The 23,362-nt window shown below is 44.3% G+C and overlaps 1 protein-coding gene across 1 annotated transcript in view; it reads right to left on the bottom strand.

The window, feature by feature from the left end:
- The window catches only part of tspan9a (tetraspanin 9a), a 421,126-nt gene that overhangs the window by 207,788 nt on the left and 189,976 nt on the right, over positions 1-23,362 (bottom strand). Inside the window, 1 exon segment of the mRNA XM_084334274.1 lies at positions 3,281-3,352. The gene's annotated coding sequence lies outside the window, so the exon portion shown is untranslated.

The raw sequence follows: 23,362 nt of genomic DNA, 5'->3' as shown, positions 1-23,362 counted from the left end.
TGCCGTAGCCCATAATATGTCCACTTCGCGGTGTGACACGCTCAGAGATGCACTCCTCTGCATACCGCTGTTGTAACATGTGGTTATTTGAGTTACTGTCGCCTTCCTGTCAGCTTGAAATAGCCCGGCCATTCTGTTCCAACCTCTCTCATTAACGAGCCGTATTCGCCCACAGAACTGCCGCTCAGGGGATGTTTTTCTTGTCTTTCGCACCGTTAGGAAAAACTCTAAGAGAGCGTTGAGTTCCAAGAAGATCAACAGTTTCTGAGATATACAAAGCACCCCCGTCTGACACGACAATCATTCCGGGGTCAAAGTCACTTAGATCACATTTCTTCCCCGTTCTGATGTTTGGTCTGAGCAACAACTGAACCCCTTGACCGCTTTCATGCATTGAGTTGCTGCCACACAATTGGCTGATTAGATATTTGCATAAACAAGCAGGTGTAGAAATGTGCCTAATAAAGTGACTATTATACATATACTGTATACATATAAGCAATGTCTCCATTAGAGACATCTAACATATTTCTATTAGAAACATTTAGAAATGTCACATTTTCACATAATTTAGATTATCAAGTCACATGGCTTTGATTTTCAAGTCACATGGCTTTGATTTTCAAGTCACATGGCTTTGATTTTCAAGTCACATTACTTTGATTTTCAAGTCACATCGATTTGATTTTCAAGTCACATCGCTTTGATTTTCAAGTCATATCGCTTTGATTTGCAGATGTGTTATGCATGCCTCCTGGTATCACATTTGAATATTTGGGCAGACTTTTTCTACACCAATACCCAGTGTTAGCCTGGCATCAGCCCCATATCATAATACCGGTAATGATATCAGTGCATCACCTATAGAATGGAGGGTAGGAAGGCCTTGTTTGGTGATCCTCTGGGTAGAATGCCCCCCCCCCCCCCCCCCCCCTATCCCCACTTTCAATCCTCCACACCAAGCTCAGTTACTCCTGACCTCCCAGTACTGCACCTCACGCTGCCTGCATACCTGTGGTCAGAGAGCGCCTGGGGGTGTCGGGGTGGGGTGGGGTGGGTTGCTGGAGTAGGGTTGTGTGATGCGTGTGTGTGTGTGTGTGTGTGTGTGTGTGTGTGTGTGTGTGTGTGTGTGTGTGTGTGTGTGTGTGTGTGTGTGTGTGCGTGCGTGTGTGTGTGTGTGTGTGTGTGTGTGTGTGCATGCGTGTGCATCTGTGTGTGAGGGGGGATTGCTGCAGCGTGATATTCCGCTGACCTCATCTGTCAATATGACTGAATGACACACAGCTGACGGACACACACACACACACACACACACACACACACACACACACACACACACACACACACACACACACACACACACACACACACACACACACACACACACACACACACACACACACACACACACACACACACACACACACACACACACACACACACACACACACACACACACACACACACACACACACACACACACACACACACACACACACACACACACACACACATACACGCATACACACATGCACACACAAACGCATACATAGACGCATACACGCACACACACACATTTACACAGAGCCAAGTTCAACTCAGTTCAAGCATACCTGAACTTTCTCATACATATTCGGCGCCAGAAAGTCATACTTGGAAGACATAATTTACCTTTTTATCTCGCTGTCAACTTCATAATGTCATACCCCCCCCACCCGTTCTGTCTCTGGATACCACACACACTCACACATTCACAGAGTGATCAAACACAGCCATGTTGGGGTTTGTTTCAGTGGCTGGGGGATGGAGCTGTGTGTGAGAGAGAGAGATAGAGAGAGAGAGAGGGAGAGAGAGAGAGAGAGAGAGAGAGAGAGAGAGATAGAGAGAGAGAGAGAGAGAGAGATAAAGAGAAAATGAGAGAGAGAGTGGGAGTGAGTGAGTGAGAGAGAGAGAGATAGAGAGAGATAAAGAGAGATAGAGATAAAGAGAAAGTGAGAGAGAGAGAGAGTGGGAGTGAGTGAGTGAGTGAGAGAGAGAGAGAGATAGAGCAAGAGCGAGATCGAGAGAGAGAGAGAGAGAGAGAGAGAGAGAGAGAGAGAGAGAGAGAGAGAGAGAGAGAGAGAGTGTGATGTGTGATACACAGAACCGTGACCCACTTCATCCCCAAGCGCCCATCGCTGATCTCCCTCTATGGAACTGACACCTTCAGACTGGGGCCTCTCGGACCAAATGGCAATACAGATATCTCTCTATTCCCCTCTCTCTATATCCTTATCCCTCTATCTATATCCCTCTATATCCCATTGTTTCACTCTCTTTATATCCCTCTCTGTCTCTATATCCCCATATTTCTCAATTTACCTCCCTCTATCTCCATCTCTCTATCTATCTCTCTATCTCTCTATCTCTCTATCTATCTATCTATCTAGCTACCTCCACTCTCTTTCTCACTGACCCTCTCTCTCTCTATATCTATCTCTCTCGCTACATTCCTCCCTCCTCCTGTGGCCTCTACCACCACCACCACAGTCACTGCTGAGGGGCTTGACAGTCCAGACCGGCTTTGATCTCAGGATGCAGGTTATCTGCTACCCTGCTAATTTTAAACACCCCCCCCCCCTTCTCCCATAGCCGCGCTTCACTTTGAAGTGGGGTGCCGCGGGGGAAGGCGTTTTGAGCGGTTATCAGCAGAGGCCTTACAACTCAAGGACAGGAGGGGACACACACACACACACATGCGTGTGCGCACACACACACACACACACACACACACACACACACACACACACACACACACACACACACACACACACACACACACACACACACACACACACACACACACACACACACACACACACACACACACACACACCACACACACACACACACACACACACACACACACACACACACACACACACACACACACACACACACACACACACACACACACACATGAAGCCGCACTGTAAAGCGGACAGGATTACCACGCCACACTAATTTGCACGGCCAAACAGACGCTCCACGCGACAAAGAGCTATCAACGTGCAGGTCCCAGTGTCGGTGGATGTCGACAGCGAGGGGCTGAGATACTCTTACGCCGGTGTAAAAAGTACATTTCTGTCCGAGGTAACGATTACAGTACGAGGAGGTAGAACACTGTACAACTCTCACGGGCTGTTACGGCTTATTAGTTTCACTTTGCCGAGACGTAATCAGATTGTCGTGGCAGATGGAAGGGGTGGGGGTGAAGGGGTGGAGGGGCGGTGGGCCTTACCTTGCCTCTGAGGGGCAGGGGGAAGATGGAGACGCTGTCTGCTCTTGTTCACAGGTCGGAAACGCCAGCAGCCTGCCAGAGAAGAGAAGAGGGAGAGTTTGTCAGTGTGTCTGTATGTCGTTCAGTCTGCCTGTCCAATGTGCTTTTCTGTCTGTGTGTCTGTCGTTTAGTCTGCCTCCACCCATCCATCCATCCATCCATCAATCCATCCGTCCATCCATCCATCCGTCCATCCATCCATTCTCCCTCGTCTCACACCATGGCATGAATAATATTGTGTATTATATAGAATTAATAGAGAGAGAAGCCATCTTGTGCCAAATAAAAGGCAGAATATAAAAACGCTCAGCTTGTATCCCACCAGCCAGGAGGATCATATTACATTTTGAAGAGCTTCAATGGTCTCGGCTTATAGGGGAGAGAGGGAGTCTGTTACAGTTACACAACAACAACAACAGCATGCTAACTCCGCCTCTAGGGATGAGTCATACAAAAACGAATAACCAAATAATCATCCATGGGGACCAACGTCGACCTTTCTGCTATGGTTGTTTTTTCTTTTGTATTTATTTTTTCTTTTTATATATGTATGTCATTGAACAGCTTTAATCAAGTCGAGTCGGTATGTAGTCTAGCATTATTAATGGCTAAATAAACAGCCACTGGATAGGAATGTTAAATTCCAACCACTGGGGAATTTGGCTAGCATGTTAGCTAGCTGACTGGAGTGGACATGGCATTGAAAAAGCCACACAAAAGTAAAGCGTGGGCAAACGTATTTCTTACAAGAACGTAAATGGCGGCACGGTGTTGTAGTGGTTAACACTGTCGCCTCACAGCTAGAAGGTACTGGGTTCGATTCCCGCTTGGGGACCAGGTTGCCGTGTTGCCAGTTACCCAGGTGGGGTATCTCCCGACCCTTTCTGTGTGAGGTTTTCATGTTATCCCTGTGCTCGTAAGGGTTTCCACTCCCGATAAGATAAACCCAATGGAAAAACATGCACAACAGATCGCTAACGCTGTCGCGTCACTGATAAAGACGAACAGGAGCACTTGGATTGGTTCCCAGGCGCGCCGCACACTGCAGCCCTTGTCTGCTCCCGGCTGCCCTTGGGGAGAAGGACGACAGGATGGGAAGTGCAGAGAACATTTCATTCAGCGACTCAGTGCATGTGTGTGTGTTCCTGTGGGTCGCACATCGCATGTGTGTGTGTTAAAATCTGCATGACAAATAAAGACTTCTTCTTCTTCTTCTAAATGACAATCCCATCAGGTGTGAAATATGTGGAACAGAGTTGAGCTATTGTGGTTCCACGTCGACAATGTTGACTCGTCTGAAAAAGTATCCATCTGCTTCAGAAACTAGGGAGGAAGACGGACCTAACATTATCAATGTTTGTAACAACTCCTCGAAAGTGTGACAAATGTCGCAGTGAGAAAACCTGCGTATCGCATTGCCAACATGATTGCAAAGCAGTGTTAATTTTGTCAACTAAAATGATGACGAAAGATGTTCGTCAACAAAGGTTTTTTTCATGACGACAACGAGACGTGACGTCACGTTATTGAAGACCACGTGACGCTAACGAGACAAAATAGTTTATTAAATATCGTTGACCACAACTGAGGACACAAAAATTTTATTTACAAAAACCAGGACGAAATTTCTCTTCATGTATGTTGATATTGTTGACTAAAACAAGACGAGACAAAATAATTATAACTTTTCTTAATGCCATCGTCCCGATGGAGCAGTGTGACTAGCACTAGTTATTAGCAGTAGCTGAAGAGCTATTTGAAAACCTAGTTTTAGCTTAACGTTACCTTGGCTAAAGTTGGGACTATTGATAATCCAGCTGCAGACCTGCAAGCAAAGTACAGCAAGTTGGCAAAGGAGTATTCCAAGGTAAATCACTTTTTCACCAGTAACGTTACATTGTTTGTATTTCCATCTAGCTCGCGTTAACTAGTGGCTAACCTAGCTAGCGCTAATGTGGCTAACTGATCGACCTCTCGCACACAATTAATGACATGTTGCGGACAGCCATACCGGTGACAATGTTTAGCTTTTAGTGCCAAATGAAATGAAGAGTCTGAGGCGGAGTCTCAAAAGATAATGTTGAAAATGTATTGTGCATTAAAAATCATAACAGAGCCTCTGCTACTAGCTGAACTAAACGGAGCCTTCTGGAAGCAAGTGCAACAACGTATAATGTCCGTGTGGAACCAATGTGCCAACAACCTTTCCGTGGGTGAAGCATAGTTGAGCATAGTTGTCATTTAATGATACTAATACTAATCTATACAATCACCTGTTGTTGAATAAATACCATTACTTTCTAGTTATTACTAAAAAACAGTATATATAAAACAGTAGCTGTAAAAAAGAAAAGGAAAAAAAAGTTTTATAATTTATATAATATTTAAACTAAAAATAGACAAAAATGTCATCCGTTTTCGTCGACAAAATCTAGACTAAAACAAAAAAGACTAAATTGAGACAAAAAATTACTAAGACTAAAATGCTCAAAAACAAAAACTGACTAAACGAAAAATAAATGAAGATGACTAAATATGATGAAAACGAAAAAGGAGCACTTGACACATGACTAAGACTAAAACTAAAATGAAAATAGCTGCCAAAATGAACACTGTTGCAAAGGAGATGTTAGCTACGTGGATGGGAAAGGATTGCAACAGCTGATGGCCTGGAGCCAGAGTCCACTGTACAGATGGAGTAGAGTAACCCTAGTGCCATTCTACCGGGGCTAGAATGTGCTCTTGTGTTGATCTTAAAATAATGTATATCATTTCTCGTGGAAGTGCTGTTCTGTTATAGAATAGAATATAAATAATTGTATTATCCCGAGGGAAATTTGACACTGCAAATCGCTCAACATTTAAACATTTAGAAAGAACAGGTCACAAATAAGAATAACAAAACAAATCAAATAAAATTGCCTAAGATAAGAGTAGAATAAAATAGAATAAAAATGGAATAAAATATACAGTAAATAAATACAGTAAACATATACTGAGGTCTACAGTAGGTGTAATATTGCACAGTGCTGTTTCAAAACTAAGAGTCCAGGAAGATGGTAACTGTCACTCGGTGCTCAGTGATGCAGTGAGGCACAGTGATGCATTGTATAGTCTGATGGCTGTTGGAATGAAGGACTTCCTGTGCCGTTCAGTGCTGCATTTAGGTAGTGTGAGCCTGGCACTGAACATGCTCCTCCTGTCAGCCAAGTCTGTGTATAGTGGGTGGGAGGGGTTTTCCCTGATGGCATGGAGCTTAGCAAGGCTCCTCCTCTCCGCCACCCTCGCTAGGGAGTCCAGCTCCACCCCAACCACACTACTGGCCTTCCTGACCAGCTTATCCAGCCTGTTTGTGTCCCCTGCTCTCAGTCCGCTGCCCCGGCAGCAATTATCTGCCACCAGGAGACAATCAAACTCAAACTTTTGCCAAATCCAGTTGGAAGAACGTCAAAAACATATGGTATGCCCAAAAGTCCTCTAGTGCCTACATCGTTTAATTGACATGAACATTAATGGCACTGCTCATTGATTTGAGAGATGCTATTTTTGCAAACCAGTTTGGTTTGGTGTATTGCAAGATGAAGGGCTCAGATTGCATTGCAACTCTGTTTACAAAGGTGGCTGCAGGAATGGTCAACCCGAAATTCTGATCATTGTTAGATCTGTTGAACTTCCAGGTGCTATCACTTTCTCTGACATCACAGAACTGATTCCAGTGCTAACTGACCTCCATCCCCCAGCTCACACACTGATTATCCATGTTGGTACTAATAACGTCATGCGTGGTCAATCTATTGATCTCCGTGACCAGCTGGATTATCTTGCATTGACAATACAGAGCCTAAGTAGATTATGTGTGTTCTCTGGTCCTATCCCAGCTCCCTCAAAAAGTCCAGAACATTTTAGTCGTATTTTTAGCCTCCACGAATGGCTAAAATAATTTTGTACTGCACATGCACATGGTTTTATTAGTAACTTTGATTACTTTTGGACCAGAAATTACCTCTATAAACTGGATGGCCTGCATCCCAGTCTAAGGGGCATTCAACAGCTTACACGTAATTATATCCAGTACATTGCTTTTAACTCAGATTGATATTTACATCAGCATGACCCTGCACTAGAACCTTCTCCTGGTCATTATGAGGAGCATCATATAATGGGTCCTGCTGAACACTCCTCCTCCAACACTTCTGTTATTATGTTGTCTGCTTTTACTCTGTCTGATCTCCCTCTACCAACTATTACTTTTAATATAGAAGTCATGATTTCTGATATGGTTCATGATCATTACCCAACACATTGGCATACTGTAAATCACTCCAACTTAATATCAGTCACTTTACAGTATTCTATTTCATTGTCACGTGAGTCAGATTCCACACCACTTCCTTTAAATAATCCACATACCTTTAAAGAAAGGAAATGGTTGGGATTGATTCACCTGAACATTAGAAGTCTCCTTCAGCACCAGAAGTTGGATAATCTTAGAATACTGGTAGCACAGGCTGATCCAGATATATTGGTCATATCTGAGTCCTGGTTGAATAAATCTAATTCTGACTCCACAATATATTTACATGATTTTAATGTGTTTAGAATTGATAGGGTAGGTAGGGGTGGTGGGGTAGTTATTTATGTTAAATATTGTTTTTCGGCTTCTGTTGTTAATGATGTCACTATCCCAATATGTTTTGAAGTACTTGTTTTAAAGGTTGGGTTGGGTATCAACAATTTGATATATGTAATTGGTGTCTACAGACCCCCTTCTGCTGATGCTAGCTCTTTAGATAGATTAGCTGAGCTCCTTTTGCAATATATTGACTATGAGGTGATTGTCATGGGTGATTGACTGGTTGATGAGTGGTGCTGCAAAGCACCTTAAATAAGTCAGTGGTAACCTCAGTCTTTCCCAGTTAGTTACTGAGCCCACTAGGCCAAACCTTAAAAATTACTCTAGGTCTACCCTTATTGATCTTATTTTTGTGAATAAATATGACAGGATCTCAGCTTGTGTTTTTTTTTTACTTAGGCATAAGTGACCATTGCCCCACAGCATGTGTAAGAAGCACGAGACTGCCAAAAACAAGATCTCACACAGTTTTAAGGGGGAATTTTAGATATTTTAATCACCAATCATTTTTAGATGATCTTGTTTTTTTGTTATATATATATATATATATATATATAAGTATATATATACTTATTGTAACACTGAAATTGATGTTCAGTTAGCCCTGGACTCATTTGTCAATACATTTAATTTATTAGTTGACAAACATGCTCCTTTTAAAAAAGTCTTTAAAGATAGAGTAATACCCTGGTTTTCTCAGGAATTGTCAACCCCAATTAAAGACAGAAATGCTGCATGGTCTCGGGCCAGGTGTTCTGGAGACCCTCAACATTGGCTTTCTTTTAGGCAAATTAGGAACAAATGTACTACAGTAGTAAGAAAATCTAAAAGGAGTTGGTTACAAACTCATACTCTAATCCGCCAAATTTTGGAGTGCGGTGAATGTGAACAAAATAAAATCATTTAATTCTTGACCCTCTCATATTAAAGTTGAAAACGGTGTGATCTCTGAGCAGAGTGCAATTTGTGTTGCCTTTAATAGGCATTTTGCAGAGGCTGGTAATTTATTTAATAGGAACTATAATGGACCTTGTCCTGTTGATTCTGATTGTTTGTACCCTGTGGGCGTCACTTCACATTTCTCCTTTCAACATTTTACACAGTCAGCTGTATTTGATGCTTTGCAATCAATTGATGCAAAGTGTTCTACAGGTGAGGATAACTTAGTATTCTTTTTATTAAGTTGGCTGCACCAGTTATCGCTGAACAGATTACTTATATTTTTAATCTCTCTATCTACTCAGGTAGATTTCCTTTAGCTTGGAAATCTGCACGGGGGATTCCTTTACATAAGGGAGGTGATAGGGATGACTTAGATAATTATCGTCATATCTCCAGGTTACCTTGCCTAGCTAAAGTCCTGGAAACACTAGTAAGCAAACAATTAAAATTTTACCTTTCAATTAATACTTAGTTCTCAGCAATCTGGTTTTAGAGTCAAACATAGTACAGCATCACTACTTACTTCTAAAGAAACTATCTAACATTGGGTTGGATGATAATGCCTGTGTCTGGTTTCAGGATTATCTATCTTCTATGTGGCAGTGTGTGAAGTTAGGTCAAGCACAATCTGAATTATTGGCCATGACTAAAGGTGTGCCACAAGGTTCAGTTTTGGGTCCTGTCCTTTTTACAATTGATATTAAAGATATTGTTTCTTCTTTGTATGGATGTTATGCCCATTTGTATGCTGATGACACAATTGTGTACTGTATTGCATACTCTGTACAGTTGGCCATTGAGAAATTGCTACTTTCCTTTTATGCTCTACAGGATGCCCTTACTAGTCTTAAATTGGTTCTTAATGCTAGTAAGACAAAGTTGATGTTGTTTTCAAGAGCAAGGAATATGAACTTTGATGATGTGAGGATATCTACTGTCAGTGGCTCTTGTATAGAGAGAGTCACTGAGTATAAATATCTTTAAATTTACATTTAAGTTCCATGTGGACAATCTTGCCTCTAAACTGCGACAGAAAATTGGTTTCCTGTACAGAAACAGATCAAATTTTCCTCTATTTAGTAGAAAAAAGAATAGTTGAATCAGTATTATTATCAGTTTTGGACTATGGTGATGTAATTTATAGGCATGCTGCGGCATCAACTCTTAAACCTCTGGATTCTGCATATCACTCAGCTATCAGATTTATAAATGGTGATAGATATGATACTCACCATTGTGTCCTGTATGATAGGGTGGGTTGGCCTTCTCTTGCAGAAAGGCGCAACAAACACTGGTATTTATTTATTTTTAAAGCCCTTATTTGTAAACAACCTGTTTATATCTCCTCACTGTTAGATTGGAATATTGGAACCTATTCAACTCGATCGAATGACTGGATGGTTCTTAGGGTTCCTCAAATTTTTTCTGAGCTAGGGAAGTCAGCATTTTCCTTTGATGCCTCTAACTCATGGAATGCCCTTCAACTCTCGCTGAAATAGGAGGTTCTCCCTTCCCTTGGAATGTTTAAACGTATGATTTCAGACCATTGTGTGACTACCTGTAACTGTTTTAGTTGATCTTTTTAAATTATTTTGAAAAGTTTTAAATGTTTTACTCTGGTGTTTAAATTTCTGTGAATATTGTTTTTATTATGTACTGTGCAATCGTCATTTCTGTAAATGAGGGAAACCTCAGATGCTTACGATTTTAAATAAAGGTTGAAATGAAAAAATGAAAAATTCCAGGAAATATATGCGGCGTACATTGGTGTAACATGAGAGGCCCCCACTGGTTGAGTGTTGTTATTGTGCACATAAACCAGTGACCGATCTGGCTGCCGCCTGCCCCCCGCAGCAGGGAGGACCTCACTCTAGTTCACTGCACCTGTACCTCCGCAGAAAAGCATGACATCACTAGGGATGGGTACCGAATCCGGTACTTTTAAGGGTATCGACCGAATCACGTCGGTACTACGAACTCTCTCGACGCCCAAGAGACACACAGCTGAGAATCTAGCTCAGGTACAGAGAACAGCTGCTGAGGAATGGGGACTAATTGGAAGCGTGCACGGCGACGCTAGTAACATTCTACTGGCCAAAACACAACTCCTGGAATGGGCTTGAAGCCTGTGATTTGCACATACAGTACATCGCAACTAGCAATAAACAATGGCTTCAAAGTTGCTACCAAGTCACATTGTTGCGTCTGCTAGCAGAATCATATATGGTAAATGGCTGCTTTTTTATATAGCACTTTTATCCAAAGCGCTTTACAATTTGTTACTCACATTTTACCCATTCACTCACACATTCACTCACACATTCACACACCGACGGTGGAGGCAACCATGCAAGGTGCCAACCTGCTCATCAGGAGCAATTAGGGGTTAAGTGTCTTGCTAAAGGACACATCGACACGCTGCCTGGGAGAAGCGGGAATCGAACCGGGAGCCAGACGACTGCTCTACCTCCCGAGCCACTGTCGCCCCACATATCCCACTTCCATCATAGCACAGTGGGGAGTCAAGCACTGAGAACCAAGCGAGAACTGAACCTGCCAGTGCACCGTCTGATCTAGGGATGGACGTGGATATTTGAATACTCCGCTGCCGCTCTGGTGGAGATGTGTGATTGATGGTTGACAGACTACACACTAATGTAAGGCAGGCAGCTGTTTATTGGACTATTGATAGCGATGTGTTTTCTATATAAGCTCCTAGAGAGGTTTCAGATGAAGATGATTACTGGAGCTAATGTACAAGTTGTTGTAATTGGATTGACAGTTCTCAGACTCAGACATTCGATTGCATGTTGACGTTAGCCAGGCAGCTAATTGGAACTATATGGTGAGTTATTTTCCCTCTACGAGATAATAATAATAATAATAATAATAATAATAATAATAATAATAATAATAATAATAATAATAATAATAATAATAATAATAATAATAATAATAATAATAATAATAATAATAATAATAATAATAATAATACATTTTATTTGGAGGCGCCTTTCAAAACACCCAATGTCACTTTACAGGGCATAAAAACAAGACTTACAAACAATGGTCTTAGCAAAAGTGTCAGTGGAGTTAAAAACAAAACAAACATTTTATAAGTATGAAATATAAAACAGTGGCACACAGGGTACAGTTATAGTGAGTAAACCCAGTGTGCAAGGCAGTTAAAAGACAAGGTTAAAGAAATAAAACAAACAACAAGAAGTATAAGATACTGGAGAGGTTTCAGATAAAGAGCCAAAATGGTAGGTTTACTTTACCTTGCAATGTAATAAAATGTGCACTAGGGATTTGTTAACGTAAGGTTATGTATATAACCAAGTTCTATGAATACTGGTGACGCTCAGCGTCATTCTGCACTAACCTCACTTCGTGCCTAGCACTGAATAAAAAACTCCACAATGTACCTTAACATACCGACATCCGTCTGGCCACACCCCTATCCGCTTACCTTCATAAGCAGGTGTGTGGTCACCTACTCGCCTCCTTCCCAAACTTTCACCACAAGGCGAGGTCAAGGGCCGCAGTGGCGTCCTGACGCTGAGCGTCACCAGTATTCATAGAACTTGGTTATATACATAACCTTATGTTCTATTTCATTCTGGTTTCTGCTCAGCGTCATTCCTCACAAGAGGAGCTGAGCGGAAGCCAGAAGCTTGACAAATGTACCCCGCTGAGGCCCCCCACAACCATCAGACCGGAGAGGACCGAGCCCCCCGACCCTCCCTAATGGAGGGATACCCTCCCTATTGGAGGACGGGAGGGAGACGGATCTGACCGTGCGAAGAGGAACTCGAGCAACTCAACGCACAGGGTGAGCAGACCGTGGCTTGACCCCACAACTACGCACACGCACAACCCGCATGCCACCAGGGAACGAACGGAAGGAACAAACCTTGTTACTGCCCCCAAAATCACGGAGTCAAGAGCAAACTCAACCCCGTGGCAAGGCTGTAGCAGCGGAGCGCGAAGGAAGACCCAGACCCCCTGAAGGGACAGGATCCCCTGGAAAAAAAGGGGGCCCGGAGAGGTCTATGACGCCAAGCATCAAGACCTCACCAGGCGGTCACTTAGTGACACTGCCCCCCACATCGCCAGCGTATTCGCGGGCCCTTCACCCCATTAGTACGCCGCCTGGCACACTGACCCTGCAACACAGGCAGTCAGCATGGCCGTAACTTTGAGGCACTCAAAATGTTAACCATAACGGAAGCAGGCAGCGCACCGGGGAAACCAGGCAGCAGGCTGTAGACCCGAGCCTGGAGCACTGCGGAGGAGACAGGCGCCAAAGGGGTCAACTGAAAACAGCCCCCCGGCGGAAGGGGCGTATGCTGGCATTGTTGCGCACCATGACAAAGCCTCCATCAAAAAAAAAACCACCCAGAGGGGTCGAGGCAGAGAAGGCTGACACGATTGGCAGACGTCATGAACGTGCAGGGGCACACTCAACCGGGTAACCCGGGAGTTGACTCTGCTCCAACATACCAGGGAAATCAACCACCCTCTTGGTACCACAGACGGTGGTTGTTCCTATAACCCCTCAAGAAAAAACTCCAAAACACACCTGCGGGTATACACCAGCTATACCGCAGTAAAAGTGTTTCAGTTTCCAAAAAGGGTTATCCCAGGCCTACGGTTTCAACGAAACATTACTTCGGACCGGGACTGGCGGCTCGGGAAGCACACAGGGTTACCAGAGGAGGTCCAGAAGACCACCCCAACAGCCCCTTCTTCGCCATGCGTGAGAGAGGAGCGAAAGAAAGGAGAACCAGCCCCTTATGATAGTACCAGGTACAACGTGTACCCAACAAAAGGTCTCCATAACGCCTAACCCTGTGACACCCGGGCCGACCCGGCATTTTTCCCTCCGAAAAAAGCACAAGTCCCTCAGGGTACCAGAACAGCAGATCTGCGACCCCGGCGGACAACGGGTTAACTGACCTGGACCAGCGCAACCAGAACCAGTACTGTGCCCTAACCACGCCGACATGCCCACTCCAGGAGAGGGGGTAGGTATGCGTGTCGATCTAAAACATGAAAAGAGGGCGCCACCCAGACGGTCCCATTTGTACCGCGCTCAGTGGCCCACCCCAAGGGCGTGAGACCCCTCTACCTATGTTCTGATCTATTCCGTTAACATCCCCCAGATATGAACGAGAATTCATCGAGACAACCTAGTAAACTGGCGCTCGGAAGAGACAAACTCCATCCCAGTTGCCCTATAAAAACGCTGTTTTAATAACGAGCAACCAAGGCGTACTAGCCCCCTGCGTGATTCTTATCAGAAACACCCCGAGCCAGCACTATGTATGTGTCGAGACCCAAACACATCAATGGATAGTCTAGCAAGACACCAGACATTGTTCCTCCAAGTCGCCTGGGAGAACGACAAGGAGCCGTCATACTTCATGTCCTTTCCTCTTTTTATTTAAAAAAGAAAGAAACACAGACTGACATGAATCCCACGTGACGCAGCTGAGGGTATTTTTTTTTTCATTTTTACATCCCGCCACCCTCACCACAGGGAGGAGACGGGAATCCCCAGAGAGACTTCCCACGCAAGCTGTATAGATTGAAAAGAAATATTGCAACATTGAGCTATGTAACACTTGGGTTAGGGCTCTCCGAGGAGGAGGCACTGAACCAATTCACACTCAATAATCGAATTGAATCGAATACACACACAATAGAGCAGAACTCCTTTTTTGAAGTTCTACTCACCTTGACAATCTGAGGAGGAGGCTCTGGAACTCTGAGGAGGCTCCCTCACTGGGAAGGAGAGTCCGAACTCACAGAAGGCACTTCTCCCTGAGGAGGAGCTTCGTGAGGAGGAGCTCTGACAACTCCCTGAAACAGATCCATAACATGGACCTGAACAACCCACAGAAGTCTTACCAATAGAGATGCGCTCAGTGACGTACTCTATGGCGGGGAATTTCCGCGGTGCACACGCCCAATCTTTCAAGGCGTGGGACCAGGAAACCCCCCCCCCTTACCCTGTAATGTGCCGAACAGCAACGTGACAGGAACCTTGAAGGACAGGGGGTTTTAACCCCTGACCAATCAGAAAAGGGGAGGAAAGGATTATCAGTTCACCCCTTTTTACGACCCCTCACCCCTGATACGATGTAATGACAAGTAGAGCATGACACAGTCATAGCATGCTACATGAAGCATCCAACAGCTTCACATAGCTCATGTGCTAACCTGCTACCTGAGTTTTACTAAGGAAAAACACAGAACAGAGAGGGCCCCTTTAAGAGCCCCGTTCCAGACTTACACATGTGCTTCTGTGGGTCAAACCTAACCCAGTTGTAGATCACAACGACACACACAACTCTTCATCACAACAAAAAATGGCAAAAGTACACTCTTACTACAGAGGAACACCGTTTTTCATAACGAGAGAAGACAGAAGTCCTCGATTATGTAATGACCACAGACCTTGCTAAGCACACATGATAAGTGACCAAACAACCTTTTCTTTAGGAAAAAATTGTTTCTCAAGCGGAAAGCACAACCCCAGCAACTTAAGCTGAGGGTTACATCGTATCCCCACAAACACAGTGACACAATATATTGTAACCAAACATGTCTGAGAGGAGGGGGGGGAAGCCCCAGGGAAACCGGGGGGTCACCCCTCCTATCTTACCCTTGATACGACCAAGGCGAACAGGCACCTCTGTTAATGTGTGAACATGCTGTTCATTGTCTTCACAGGCTGAGAAAAAAGATTCATTCCTCAATCACATGTCACTAAGCATAGCTTCACAGGCTAACTAACCCTCTTAGTTGTGAGTTCACCCACGGTACAACGTTACATGAACACACATGTTCTCATCACAACCAAACCAGTTCATTTTTACATGTAAAAAACAACGCCGATTTACTACAGAGAGAAAAGCTATACCAGTGACAAGACAATTCACACACAACACACGTCGTATCCTCAATGTATTGCAGCAACACATGTTTTGGAAACATCGTTATTACAAAACATTTAGAACGGAAGAAAAGAAGAAGTATTTAAAGTCCGGTCAGGACTCCTACCTTCACCATGGGCGCCGGCCGAGAGAACTGCCACACTGGTTAAGGGGACACTGAGTCGAACCCAGCATATCCTGCGTTGTTGACGAGGGTATGTCCGCTACGCCACCCAGCCGCCGTTCTCCATGTTGACGAAGTCCTCGCTGGCACTGGCACCCGGGTGTAGGGTCGACTAACATCCTCTGTCAAAGATGACGTCGTAGTCAGAGTGGTTAAGGCATGTTATAGTCACAGTAACATTTCAACAGTGTAGCATTAAGCTAACAGCCGTCCGACTGATAGCAACAAGCTAACGTTTACTAGCCTAGTAAACACAACGAGCTAGCGCCGCAGCTAACAACTGACTGGCTAACACAGTAGGCCACAAACTAGCACGCCAGCTAAGCAGCTATCACCTGAACTGTACACAACGACATAATAAGCCACACTTCAGACAGGCCGCCGCCTGAGTCCCTCCCCATCCTAAGAGGGAAGAGAAAAAGAAATGTCAAACACAGTTTTCAACTGTGATTTACCAGACATACAGCGGAGCCAGCACAATTCCCATCCGGGCTGCAGCCGACTTAAGCATGGAACTCCCGATAATGTAGATCCTATGCCCACATTTCCTCGTTAGGGTGTACTTCCACATTTTATGTGAAAGATGGGGCCTGCACGGGACAGAGAAGCATCCGCTCGTCCAGAGAATCCTGGGTTTTAACCAGGTCTCGGTCGCGGCCCACTAGGTTGACCATCATGGGCGTCAGACCAATATCCTCCGTCCGCCGCTTAAGAAGCCGAGCAGAGGACCCCAGTCCGGGGTCGGCGTTCGTAAAATTGTCAGCTAACCCCCATAGCATAAGCAGACAACCAGTGCTCGCAAGCAAAACAGTACTCACCCCACACGGAAGCACTCAGTTTCTCACAACAGCCGGTGCCTCCCACAGTCCAGCTGTATGACCGGAGGGCCAATACCCATCCAGCCGCAGCAAGGAGGACTGCAGTTGGGGAGTATGTCAGCAGCGCGAGCCCCTAATACGAAAAAGCCAGTGGAGGTCAGAATGATCATCATCTTCCAGACACTCCAGTGACGAAGACAATATCGCCGTATTTTCTCGAAAATAGCGAGAGAGAAAATAAAGATATAATGTCAACGTATCTTCCCGTTCTTTTGTTTTCCAACTTTCTTCAACTAAACAACCTCGTCAAGTGTGGGTATCTACCGAGGCACTTCCTTTTGGTGAAAGTGAAGAAGGAGGCGAGTAGGTGACCACACACCTGCTTATGAAGTTAAGCGGATAGGGGTGTAGCCAGACGGATGTCGGTATGTAAAGGTACATTGTGGAGTTTTTTATTCAGTGCTAGGCACGAAGTGAGGTTAGTGCAGAATGACGCTGAGCAGAAACCAGAATGAAATAGAACTTGCCAGCTTTGTTTGTAGTTGTGGCTAACATTAGTACTCAGTTACTGGTTGCACTGTAGCAGACTGTTCTGTTTTTTCTGTGTTATACAGAACAGTCTGCTAACAGTCTAAAGGAGCACAGAGAGAGATATGCACTTTGAAACATTACACTGTATCATATTTTTTCTTACACATTTGCACTACTCTTCTACCAAAATGTTGCATTTTGTACATTTTACTTTTGTATATCGTATATTGTATAGTGGTTTGTGTTTTACTCCATACTTTACTGTATGAAGCACAATCTCAGGAGGGTTATAAAGAACCAAGCATTTCACTATAATGTAGAGCATGTATAGTATGTGACAAATAAAACTAAGCTTGAAACTTGAACTTGAATGCATACACACACCCAAATGAATGATGATGATACAATGATGGTGATTGGCAAATTAGCTGTGTGCGACTGCTTTTTCTGTGGGTGCTTAGGATATCTGGTGAACCAAAATCCTTTCAATAGAATAATTATATATAATTATGCCTTCAAATTCCCATCCCTAGTCTGATCCAGTCCTGCCGCACCACACGGAGCTCCATCTGTGAAATGTCCTAACGACTGCAGGAGCAGAGGTGGGCGATAATGATCAGACGGAAGACACACTAAACCAACAGATGTGTGGACACTTGAGCCAATGGATGAGAGCTGGCACATCGTGGGAGGAGCTGACGGCCCCTTTTTAAAGTCACCGAAGACGGCTGTACTGTGTGGTGAGTCAGGGTCTCCGTTTCCACGGGTTATCCAGTCACAGCAACACTGTTCACATAGTACCTTAAATGAAAGCAGCAGAAGGCGAGTCGGCGAACATTCAAACACACTGTGTCAAAACCACTGAAAAAGCACAGAACACAGTCTGTCTTCACCTCTTACTTGGATCCACGGCACAAGCATAATGTGATTCCATTCAGAAGAGCTTAGTCTATCTCTCTTTTGGTATAGGCTATAATATAGTGCTAGTCCTGGAAATGTTTACTAAAAGAGAAGTGATACAACGAGTCATTTTGGCCATGGCTCAAGAACATATAAAATAACACTTTTTCATTGAATGCACACTGTGCAATGTTAACAGATAAACATGATTTATCCCATTCATGTATTGATTGCAATGGATTGTTGTTTTTTATTTTGTGTTTTTGTCTTTTGTTTTACATTTTAGCAAAAAAAAAGACAGAATCATAATTGAAATTGAACATTCAAAGTTTTCAAACACACTGTGTCAAAACCACTGAAAGAGTCCTGCTATACAGCAACAACTCGCTGTATGAACTTCCACCGGAAGGGGATGGACACATACTGCCACAATGCATTCTTTGTGTTTGTGTGTTTTGTGTGTGTGAGAGAGAGAGCGAGAGAGAGAGAGAGAGAGAGAGAGAGAGAGAGAGAGAGAGAGAGAGAGAGAGAGAGAGAGAGAGAGAGAGAGAGAGAGAGAGAGAGAGAGAGAGAGAGAGAGAGAGAGAGAGAGAGAGAGAGAGAGAGAAGCATGCCATTCTTAAATAAACAGTGAACACTGTTCCCCAGACCCTCAGAACTGTAACTCCCAGACCCTCGGAACAGAATAGTGTGGCACCGCCCCGGGGCCGCTGTCCTTCTGGAGGCGTGTGCTGCGTGGGCCTCGCCACGGACGATAAAAGGAAACCGTTGCCGTTCCTCCTCGTGAAATGTAAATGAAAGGCTGCGTCCGCGCCCCTCGTAAGTCATCCTATCGGGAAGAGAAGCGTGGCCCCTCGTTGTATCAGATTGGGTCTCTAAATCAGGCGCCGCTGGCGGCTCCCGAGCCGCTCATCTGAAGGTGGTCACGGAGCGCCATCATTCACACAGCAAGCGCTGCCCTTTTCATATTGTGTGTACTTTGCCTCAGCCGTATAGACGATGCGTGTGCCTGTATGCGCATGTGTGTGTGTGTGTGTGTGTGTGTGTGTGCGTGCGTGTGTGTGTGTGTGCGCGCGCGCACATGTGTGTGCATACGAGTGTGCATGTGCCTTCACACGCCTGTATGTGTTTTTTCCACGAGAATGTTTGATCTTTGCCTGTGCTTGACGAAGACCGCAATGAAACAGATAGAAAGAGAAGGTCATATGTCTGCTGTCGACGCATTTGTGAGACAAGGCAGACACACCCGCACAGCCCACAGACACATACAGTACATTTACATTTAGCTGATGCTTTTATCCAAAGTGAGTTGTGCACAACAAGTCAGCAGGAAGGGTACAGTGCTGGGTAAGTGGTATTGTTTGTCAAACAAGTGTTGAACTTGAGTGCTACACTCTGAATGCATAATGTAGTATAGTGTATAGTAGGCAGTAGTATAGTACATAGTAGATAATAAGGATGGGCACATGTTGTGTTTTCTCAGATGGAGTACTCAAGTAGTGCTCGAGTAATTGTTTAGGGATTTTTTTTTACAACGCACCTTAAAGTGCATGGCAGCACACACACACAAACACGAACACACACACACACACACACACACACACACACACACACACACACATACACATACATACACATACACACACACACACACGCGCACACACACACACACACACACACACACACCCAAGACACAAACACACACAGTCCACAAGACACACACACACACAGTCCGCAAGACACACACACACACACACACACACACACAGCCCACAGACACACACTACCAGCCCACAGACACACACACACAACTCACAGACACACACATACAGCCCACAGACACACACTAACAGCCCACAGACACACACTAACAGCCCGCATACACACAACAGCCCACATACACACACTAACAGCCCACAGACACACACTAACAGCCCACAGACACACACTAACAGCCCACAGACACACACTAACAGCCCACAGACACACACTAACAGCCCACAGACACACATACAACTCACAGACACACACATACAGCCCACAGACACACACACAACTCACAGACACCCACATACAGCCCACAGACACACACACACACACAGCCCCCACACACATAGCCAACATCAGCCCTTGGCCACAGAAATAGTGCCCCTGCATGAGTTCTTAATCTTTTGATCTGTATTCAACAATATATATTATAATTAATATTACATTTCAAGAGGGATAAATGAAAGCACAAGCTAGATAGAGTGAGAGCAACTCTAGGAGATAGAGCGAAGAACCCGAAAGAGAAAAGCAGAACAGGCCACATTGACTGCCTGCGCATTAACGCAGAGGGTCTAAAGCGTGCGTTAGTGAGTAGGATTAATGAAGTCTTCACCCATACCCCCGAGGAGTAAGACAAATATGATTACGTTAAATAATTACTCCTCATTATAGAGAGTCGGTCCCGCTTCCTGTTCCCATCGGGAGTGTGGACAACCCACTGTAAACACGGGCCTTGGGAAGAACGGATGAGCGTCGGCATGTGTTTCAAGACAGGGCTGCTGCTGCTTCTGCTGCTGCATGGGGTGACCTGTCCAGATCTGGGGTGGTCTGTGTGAGGACACGGCAGGGGGTGGGGGGGGGGGGGGGGGGGGGGGGGGGGGGACACACGTTTAATACTGGGGTGCACATTTTTTTTTTTTTTACAATATATATTGTCATTTCTAAAAAGGCTTTGTTATTTATCAGCTGTTTTGAGTAGCCGAATTATTGTATGTATAGTGTGCAGTAGGTGAAAAAAATTAAAAATATGATTGATAAAAAAGAAACAAGTGTGCCCACATTCTGCAAGTCTTTCAAAAAGGATAGCTGGTGGGCTCCCTGGCTTAACGTCACGGTGACCAATTGCAGCCACTCTTATTGTCTGGGACCAAATACGGCCACGCCCCACTCTCAGTAAAAAGTGGGAATCTCTAGAATTGTTTTGGGGCGACGCTGTATACGGAAGTGGCTCTCAAGGTGACAATTAGACAACACTTTCTGTTGTCAGTAGATGGCAGCATTGGTTTAAAATTAAAAGGTGAAAATGTTGAAAACTACAACACTGCATTTCCCAAGAGCGTTAGCACAGGTTGCAGGTCACTGGGATGTGTCTATATTCTTCGATGTGATCTGAATGTGAACAGCGGTAAACTATTACTGCGACCTCGGTATAGCGACCGCGAATGGTAAACTGATTATCTTAACACTTTCAGTGCCGGCCGTGTTTTCCTTTTTACCCCGTTGAATGCCACCATCCACAGCGAATGTTAACGTTAATATCACCTAATCTATGTTTTAAATTATGGCTATGTGTCTAATCTGCCAGTCGCTTATCAAAGACTCATTTTCCAGTCAACATTGGCAAGGCAGATTGTATTTTTATCGCTTCATTTCCGTTTGATAGCATTTTGAAAATCACCCGTTTCCGGGGAAAAACAACCCATGCCTATGATAATCGCCTTTTACTGGAATATTCCAGAACATTGTCATTTGTCGGCCTATTTATGAATCGTTTTCAAATAAACGCTAGATGATCGATAGTATATGTGTGCGCACGCACGCTCGTGCCGTGCGCTGATAATCGCTGCTCTTATTTCCTCATGGCTTTTACAGTCAAAACAGCCATATCACATATCACATAAACGCTTATATATCCGTGAAAACGAGTCTGATTATCCTAACACTGATAACATAGAGTCCTTACCTGAGGTCAGATGGTATCCAAATGGTTTATTCCAATTTCCGATCGCCATTCGAAAAAATCGATAAATGTATTGATCCATCGTGTGTACAGTATAACCCATATTCGCTGTGGCTCAGAGGCTCCATGAACTCTGGTAGACCCCGGCTGCATCAGTGAGAAGTAAAATGTGGAGTCAGAAATCCATTCTCCCATTCACCTTCATTGAGTCCATTCCAAAAGGGTGATTTACCATCTGGGAGACGATAGGGGGCGCTTTTTTCACATCTGAGCGCCGGCGGTCCCTGGATCTCCAACGGTAGGCTTGCGTGATGCAATATGATTTCAGATCGCTAATAATAAAAAATAATAAAAAATACCAGAGAATACTCGTGACCGTGGCATTCAGCGGGCGGGGCGTAAACCAGAGAAAAGCCGTGAGTGGCACTCAAAGTGTTAACAGAAGTGCGCTGGTAGCGTTACATATGTTGTCTAAAGGGGGATATATGGTACAATTTAAGATTCTAATGATAATCTGCATATATAGGACAACATAGAGCATCGTTAATTTGTAAGAAACCTCAATGAAAACGGCGCAGGGTGCTATTGTTATGAAAATGTGATAGAATCCTATAAAAATGTGGACGCATTTGGTTTACGTTCCGTTACGTGAATACATTGAAAGAGGCCCCTTGGCGTTGTACAGGCCATGTACAAAGATAAAATATTTGCCCAAAACTGGCATATTGATTAGGATATTGATTGGCTACCCTGCAAAGAAAAACTAAACAATTACTATCCCCTATCGAGGCTTCGACAACCCGTCATTGACGCCACGTGTCCTTCAGTAGCTCACTTCATACGGCTCCATCGATCGAACATGTGTCCAATCACACAAGAGTCACCTCTAGGGATGAAACAGTTACCGGTTTTAATGATGACATTTTGGTCAGTAATACCGTCCATCATTCAAACTGTGTTTGATTACCGCATTTTGAAAAACGGTGAAAAAAAGATAAATACTGCCTAGACTGTCCAGCGTCAACCACAGACGTATAGCTGTGCAGTCTCCCAGATGATGCAGGCGCAGTGGCGCAGCAACGTGGGTTTGTTTTGCAATAAAAACAGGGCGGAACACATAAATCCCCTCTTTACTACCTAAAGTTGAACCTAAAAGATGTTTCGGACTAAATTATTAACGGTAAGATCGCTATGCTATTGCTGTATCTTGAGTCATATTTGATCTGCAACATTTCAAGTCAAGTCAAGTCAAGAGTTTTATTTGTCACGGCATACAAGTATACAATGAAATGCGGGTGGTCTTGCCCGCAACGATGTGCAATACAGTGGTACAACATATAATAGAATCCAATAAAACAACATTG

The sequence above is a fragment of the Notolepis coatsorum genome (genome assembly GCF_963971535.1).
Source record: "Notolepis coatsorum genome assembly, chromosome: 18".
Taxonomy (NCBI): domain Eukaryota; kingdom Metazoa; phylum Chordata; class Actinopteri; order Aulopiformes; family Paralepididae; genus Notolepis; species Notolepis coatsorum.
The sequence above is the reverse complement of the archived record's forward strand: the minus strand, read 5'-3'. Positions and strand labels throughout refer to the sequence as shown.